Source organism: Scyliorhinus torazame, unplaced genomic scaffold (genome assembly GCF_047496885.1).
Source record: "Scyliorhinus torazame isolate Kashiwa2021f unplaced genomic scaffold, sScyTor2.1 scaffold_557, whole genome shotgun sequence".
Taxonomy (NCBI): domain Eukaryota; kingdom Metazoa; phylum Chordata; class Chondrichthyes; order Carcharhiniformes; family Scyliorhinidae; genus Scyliorhinus; species Scyliorhinus torazame.
Window position 1 is genome coordinate 76,148 of NW_027308284.1, and position 6,353 is coordinate 82,500.

Consider the following 6,353-nt stretch of genomic DNA (forward strand, 5'->3'; position numbering starts at 1 on the left):
GGAGGGTCCCGGGGTGTGTGTCAGTATTTACAGGGAGTCCCCGTGGAGACTGTCATTATTTACAGGGGTCCCCGGGGAGTATGTCAGTATTTACAGGGGGTCCCCGGGGAGTGTGTCAGTATTTACAGGGGGTCCCCGGGGAGTATGTCAGTATTTACAGGGGGTCCCCGGGGAGTATGTCAGTATTTACAGGGAGTCCCCGGGGAGTATGTCAGTATTTACAGGGGGTCCCTGGGGAGTGCGTCAGTATTTACAGGCGGTCCCCGGGGGAGTGTGTCAGTATTTACAGGGGGTCCCCGGGGAGTGTGTCAGTATTTTCAGCGGGTCCCCGGGGAGTGTGTCAGTATTTACAGGGGGTCCCCGGGGAGTGTGTCAGTATTTACAGGGAGTCCCCGGGGAGTGTGTCAGTATTTACAAGGGGTCCCCGGGGAGTGTGTCAGTATTTACAGGGAGTTCCCGGGGAGTCTGTCAGTATTTACAGAGGAGTTCCCCGGGGAGTGTGTCAGTATTTACAGGGGGTCCCCGGGGCGTGTGTCAGTATTTACAGGGGGTCCCCGGGGAGTGTGTCAGTATTTACAGGGGAGTTCCCGGGGAGTGTGTCAGTATTTGCAGGGGGTCCCCGGGGAGTGTGTCAGTATTTACAGGGGGTCCCCGGGGAGTGCGTCAGTATTTACAGGGAGGTCCCCGGGGAGTGTGTCAGTATTTACAAGGGGTCCCCGGGGAGTGTGTCAGTATTTACAGGGAGTTCCCGGGGAGTGTGTCAGTATTTACAGGGGGGCCCCGGGGAGAGTGTCAGTATTTACAGGGGTCCCCGGGGAGTGTGTCAGTATTTACAGGGGTCCCCGGGGAGTGTGTCAGTATTTACAGGGGGTCCCCGGGGAGTGTGTCAGTATTTACAGGGGGTCCCCGGGGAGTGTGTCAGTATTTACAGGGTGTCCCCGGGGAATGTGTCAGTATTTACAGGGGGTTTCCGGGGAGTGTGTCAGTATTTACAGGGGGTCCCCGGGGAGTGTGTCAGTATTTACAGGGGAGTCCCCGGGGAGTGTGTCAGTATTTACAGGGGGTCCCCGGGGAGTGTGTCAGTATTTACATGGGGCCCCCGGGGTTTGTGTCAGTATTTACAGGGAGTCCCCGGGGAGTGTGTCAGTATTTACAGGGTGTCCCCGGGGAGTGTGTCAGTATTTACAGGGAGTCCCCGGGGAGTGTGTCAGTATTTACAGGGGGCCCCGGGGAGTGTGTCAGTATTTACAGGGGAGTTCCCGGGGAGTGTGTCAGTATTTGCAGGGGGTCCCCGGGGAGTGTGTCAGTATTTACAGGGAGGTCCCCGGGGAGTGTGTCAGTATTTACAAGGGGTCCCCGGGGAGTGTGTCAGTATTTACAGGGGTCCCCGGGGAGTGTGTCAGTATTTACAGGGGTCCCCGGGGAGTGTGGCAGTATTTACAGGGGGTCCCCGGGGAGTGTGTCAGTATTTACAGGGGGTCCCCGGGGAGTGTGTCAGTATTTACAGGGTGTCCCCGGGGAGTGTGTCAGTATTTACAGGGGGTTTCTGGGGAGTGTGTCAGTATTTACAGGGGGTCCCGGGGAGTGTGTCAGTATTTACAGGGGAGTCCCCGGGGAGTGTGTCAGTATTTACAGGGGGTCCCTGGGGAGTGTGCCAGTATTTACAGGGTGTCCCCGGGGAGTGTGTCAGTATTTACATGGGGCCCCCGGGGTTTGTGTCAGTATTTACAGGGAGTCCCCGGGGAGTGTGTCAGTATTTACAGGGTGTCCCCGGGGAGTGTGTCAGTATTTACAGGGGAGTCCCCGGGGAGTGTGTCAGTATTTACACGGGGGCCCCGGGGAGTGTGTCAGTATTTACAGGGGGGTCCCCGGGGTGTGTGTCAGTATTTACAGGGGGCCCCCGGGGAGTGTGTCAGTACTTACAGGGGGTCCCCGGGGAGTATGTCAGTATTTACAGGGGGTCCCCGGGATGTGTGTCAGTATTTACTGGGGGTCCCCGGGGAGTGTGTCAGTATTTACAGGGGGTCCCCGGGATGTGTGTCAGTACTTACAGGGGGTCCCCGGGGAGTATGTCAGTATTTACAGGGAGGTCCCCGGGGAGTGTGTCAGTATTTACTGGGGGTCCCCGGGGAGTGTGTCAGTATTTACAGGGGGTCCCCGGGGAGTGTGTCAGTATTTACAGGGAGTCCCTGGGAGTGTGTCAGTATTTACTGGGGGTCCCCCGGGAGTGTGTCAGTATTTACAGGGGGTCCCCGGGGAGTGTGTCAGTATTTACAGGGGGTCCCCGGGGTGTGTGTCAGTATTTACAGGGGGCCCCGGGGAGTGTGTCAGTATTTACAGGGGGTCCCCGGGGAGTATGTCAGTATTTACAGGTGGTTCCCGGGGAGTGTGTCAGTATTTACAGGCGGTCCCCGGGGAGTGTGTCAGTATTTACAGCGAGTCCCCGGGGAGTGTGTCAGTATTTACAGCGAGTCCCCGGGGAGTGTGTCAGTATTTACAGCGAGTCCCCGGGGAGTGTGTCAGTATTTACAGGGAGTCCCTGGGGTGTGTGTCAGTATTTATAGGGGTGTCCCCGGGGAGTGTGTCAGTATTTACAGGGGGTCCCCGGGGAGTGTGTCAGTATTTACAGGGGGTCCCCGGGGTGTCTGTCAGTATTTACAGGGGGTCCCCGGGGAGTGTGCCAGTATTTACAGGGGGTCCCCGGGGAGTGTGTCAGTATTTACAGGGGGTCCCCGGGGAGTGTGTCAGTATTTACAGGGAGTCCCCGGGGAGTGTGTCAGTATTTACAGGGGGTCCCCGGGGAGTGTGTCAGTATTTACAGGCGGTCCCCGGGGGAGTGTGTCAGTATTCACAGGGGGTCCCCGGGGAGTGTGTCAGTATTTACAGGGGGGCCCCGGGGAGTGTGTCAGTATTTACAGGGGGTCCCCGGGGAGTGTGTCAGTATTTACAGGGGGGTCCCCGGGGAGTGTGTCAGTATTTACAGGGGGTCCCCGGGGAGTGTGTCAGTATTTACAGGGGGCCCCGGGGAGTGTGTCAGTATTTACAGGGGTCCCCGGGGGAGTGTGTCAGTATTTACAGGGGGTCCCCGGGGAGTATGTCAGTATTTACAGGTGGTTCCCGGGGAGTGTGTCAGTATTTACAGGTGGTTCCCGGGGAGTGTGTCAGTATTTACAGGCGGTCCCCGGGGAGTGTGTCAGTATTTACAGCGAGTCCCCGGGGAGTGTGTCAGTATTTACAGCGAGTCCCCGGGGAGTGTGTCAGTATTTACAGCGAGTCCCCGGGGAGTGTGTCAGTATTTACAGCGAGTCCCCGGGGAGTGTGTCAGTATTTACAGCGAGTCCCCGGGGAGTGTGTCAGTATTTACAGGGGGTCCCCGGGGAGTGTGTCAGTATTTACAGGGAGTCCCCGGGGAGTGTGTCAGTATTTACAGGGGGTCCCCGGGGAGTGTGTCAGTATTTACAGGGGGTCCCCGGGGAGTGTGTCAGTATTTACAGGGGGTCCCCGGGGAGTGTGTCAGTATTTACAGGGAGTCCCCGGGGAGTGTGTCAGTATTTACAGGGGGTCCCCGGGGAGTGTGTCAGTATTTACAGGCGGTCCCCGGGGGAGTGTGTCAGTATTTACAGGGAGTCCCCGGGGAGTGTGTCAGTATTTACAGGGGGTCCCCGGGGAGTGTGTCAGTATTTACAGGGGGGCCCCGGGGAGTGTGTCAGTATTTACAGGGGGTCCCCGGGGAGTGTGTCAGTATTTACAGGGAGTCCCCGGGGAGTGTGTCAGTATTTACAGGGAGTCCCCGGGGAGTGTGTCAGTATTTACAGGGGGTCCCCGGGGAGTGTGTCAGTATTTACAGGCGGTCCCCGGGGGAGTGTGTCAGTATTCACAGGGGGTCCCCGGGGAGTGTGTCAGTATTTACAGGGGGGCCCCGGGGAGTGTGTCAGTATTTACAGGGAGTCCCCGGGGAGTGTGTCAGTATTTACAGGGGGGTTCCCGGGGAGTGTGTCAGTATTTACAGGGGGTCCCCGGGGAGAGTGTCAGTATTTACAGGGTGTCCCCGGGGAGTGTGTCAGTATTTACAGGGGGTCCCCGGGGAGTGTGTCAGTATTTACAGGGCGTCCCCGGGGAGTGTGTCAGTATTTACAGGGGGTCCCCGGGGAGTGTGTCAGTATTTATAGGGGGGTCTCCGGGGAGAGTGTCAGTATTTACAGGGAGTCCCCGGGGTGTGTGTCAGTATTTACAGGGGGTCCCCGGGGAGTGTGTCAGTATTTACAGGGGGTCCCCGGGGAGTGTGTCAGTATTTACAGGTGGTCCCCGGGTGTGTGTCAGTATTTACAGGGGGTCCCCGGGGAGTGTGTCAGTATTTACAGGGGGTCCCCGGGGAGTGTGTCAGTATTTACAGGGAGTTCCCGGGGAGTGTGTCAGTATTTACAGGGAGTCCCCGGGGAGTGTGTCAGTATTTACAGGGGGTCCCTGGGGAGTGTGTCAGTATTTACAGGGGGTTCCCCGGGGAGTGTGTCAGTATTTACAGGGGGACACGGGGAGTGTGTCAGTATTTACAGGGGGGTCCCCGGGGAGTGTGTCAGTCTTTCCAGGGGGGTCCCCGGGGAGTGTGTCAGTATTTACAGTGGAACCCCGGGGAGTGTGTCAGTATTTACAGGGGGTCCCCGGGTTTGAGGGAGTATTGGGTATGAAAGTTTACTCGCTGTGATTTGCAGAAGGAATGATCCTTCTCCAGGCGGCGAACGCTTTGCGGTAATTTAATGAAGCTACAGATGAAACTGAAACCATGTCGGGGTTTTCCAATCTTGCGATCTCGGCCGGAAATAAAGTTACAAACAACAAGCTGGGGAAGGGCTTTAACGTTTGAGTGTTCATGTGGTGGCATGGATGTTAACCTTGCTGATGAATCTGAAGGTCAGTGAGTGAATCCGATCCCAGTCTTCACCCCGAGCTGGGGGAGGTGATGGTGAACTGGAGTCTGTCCTACAGCAGAACCCGTCACACAATCTTCCTCAGTTAGAAGGGACTGGCTGGCGTGATTTTTACATGTACGTCCCCACAAGTGTAAATGTGTGTGTAGGTGTCTGTGTGTTTCTGTGTCTGTGTTTCCGGCTGTGTGCGTGTGTGAGTGTGTGGCTGTGTCTGTGTGCGTGCCTGTCTGTGTGTGTGTGTGTGTCTGTGTTTCCGGCTGTGTGCGTGTGTGTGTGCCTGTCTGTGTGTGTGCGTGTGTGTCTGTGTGTGTCTGTGTGTGTGTGTGTGTGTGCCTGTCTGTGTGTGTGTGTGTCTGCGTTTCCGGCTGTGTGCGTGTGTGTCTGTGTATGTGTGTGTGTGCCTGTCTGTGTGTGTGTGTGTGTCTGTGTTTCCGGCTGTGTGCGTGTGTGTGTGCCTGTCTGTGTGTGTGCGTGTGTGTCTGTGTGTGTGTGTGCCTGTCTGTGTGTGTCTGTGTTTCCGGCTGTGTGCGTGTGTGTGTGCCTGTCTGTGTGCGTGTGTCTGTGTTTCCGGCTGTATGCGTGTGTGTCTGTGTGTGTCTGTGTCTGTGTGTGTGTGCCTGTCTGTGTGTGTGTGTGTCTGTGTTCCCCGCTCTGTGTGTCTGTGTGTGTCTGTGTCTGTGTGTGTGTTAGTTTGTGTGTGTGTGTGAGAGAGAGTCTGTGTGTGTGTGTCTGTGTCAGTCTATCTGTGTGTGTCCGTGTGTGTGTCTGTCTGTCTGTCTATCTGTGTGTGTGTGTCTGAGTGTGTGTGTGTCCATGTGTGTTTGTCTGTCTGTGTGTGTGTCTATCTGTGTGTGTGTGTCGAGTGTGTATGTGTGTGTTTGTGTGTCTATATGTGCGTGTATGTCTGTATGAGTCTGTGTGTGTGTCTGTCTATCTGTGTGCGTGTGTGTGTGTGTGTCTATCTGTGTGTGTGTCTTTGTGTGTGTGTATGTGTCTGTGTGCGTCTGTATGCGTGTCTATGTGTGTGTGTGTCTGTGCGTGCCCGTGTACATGTGCCTGTGTGTGTGTTGTGTGTGTGAGTGTGTGCGTGTATGTGTGTGGGTGTGTGTGTGTTTGTGTGTGGGTGTGTGTGTGTGGGTGTGTGTGTTTGTGTGTGTGTATGTGTTTGTGTGTGCGCGTCTATGTTTGTGTGTGTGTATGTGTTTGTGTGTGTCTATCTGTGTGCATCTGTGTGTCCGCGTGTGTGTCTGTGTGTGTGTGGCTGTGGGTGTGTGTCTGTGTGTGTGTGTGGCTGTGTGTGTGTCTGTGTGTGGCTGTGTGTGTGTGTCTGTGTGTGTGGGTCTGTGTTTGTGTGGGTGTGGGTGTGTGCGTGTGGGTGCCTGTGTATATGTGTGTGTGTGTTTGTGTGTGCGTGCCTGTGTGTGTGTG

At 56.1% G+C, this 6,353-nt stretch overlaps 1 long non-coding RNA gene across 2 annotated transcripts in view; it reads left to right on the forward strand.

Annotated features, from left to right (window-relative positions):
- The first annotated feature begins 4,753 nt into the window (after nucleotides 1-4,753).
- Nucleotides 4,754-6,353, forward strand: part of LOC140406489 (uncharacterized) — a 10,599-nt gene continuing 8,999 nt past the window's right edge. The window contains exon 1 of one of the 2 annotated variants that reach the window (XR_011939169.1): nucleotides 4,754-4,908. This is a non-coding gene — a long non-coding RNA (uncharacterized lncRNA). The other variant, XR_011939168.1, reaches the window with a different exon arrangement.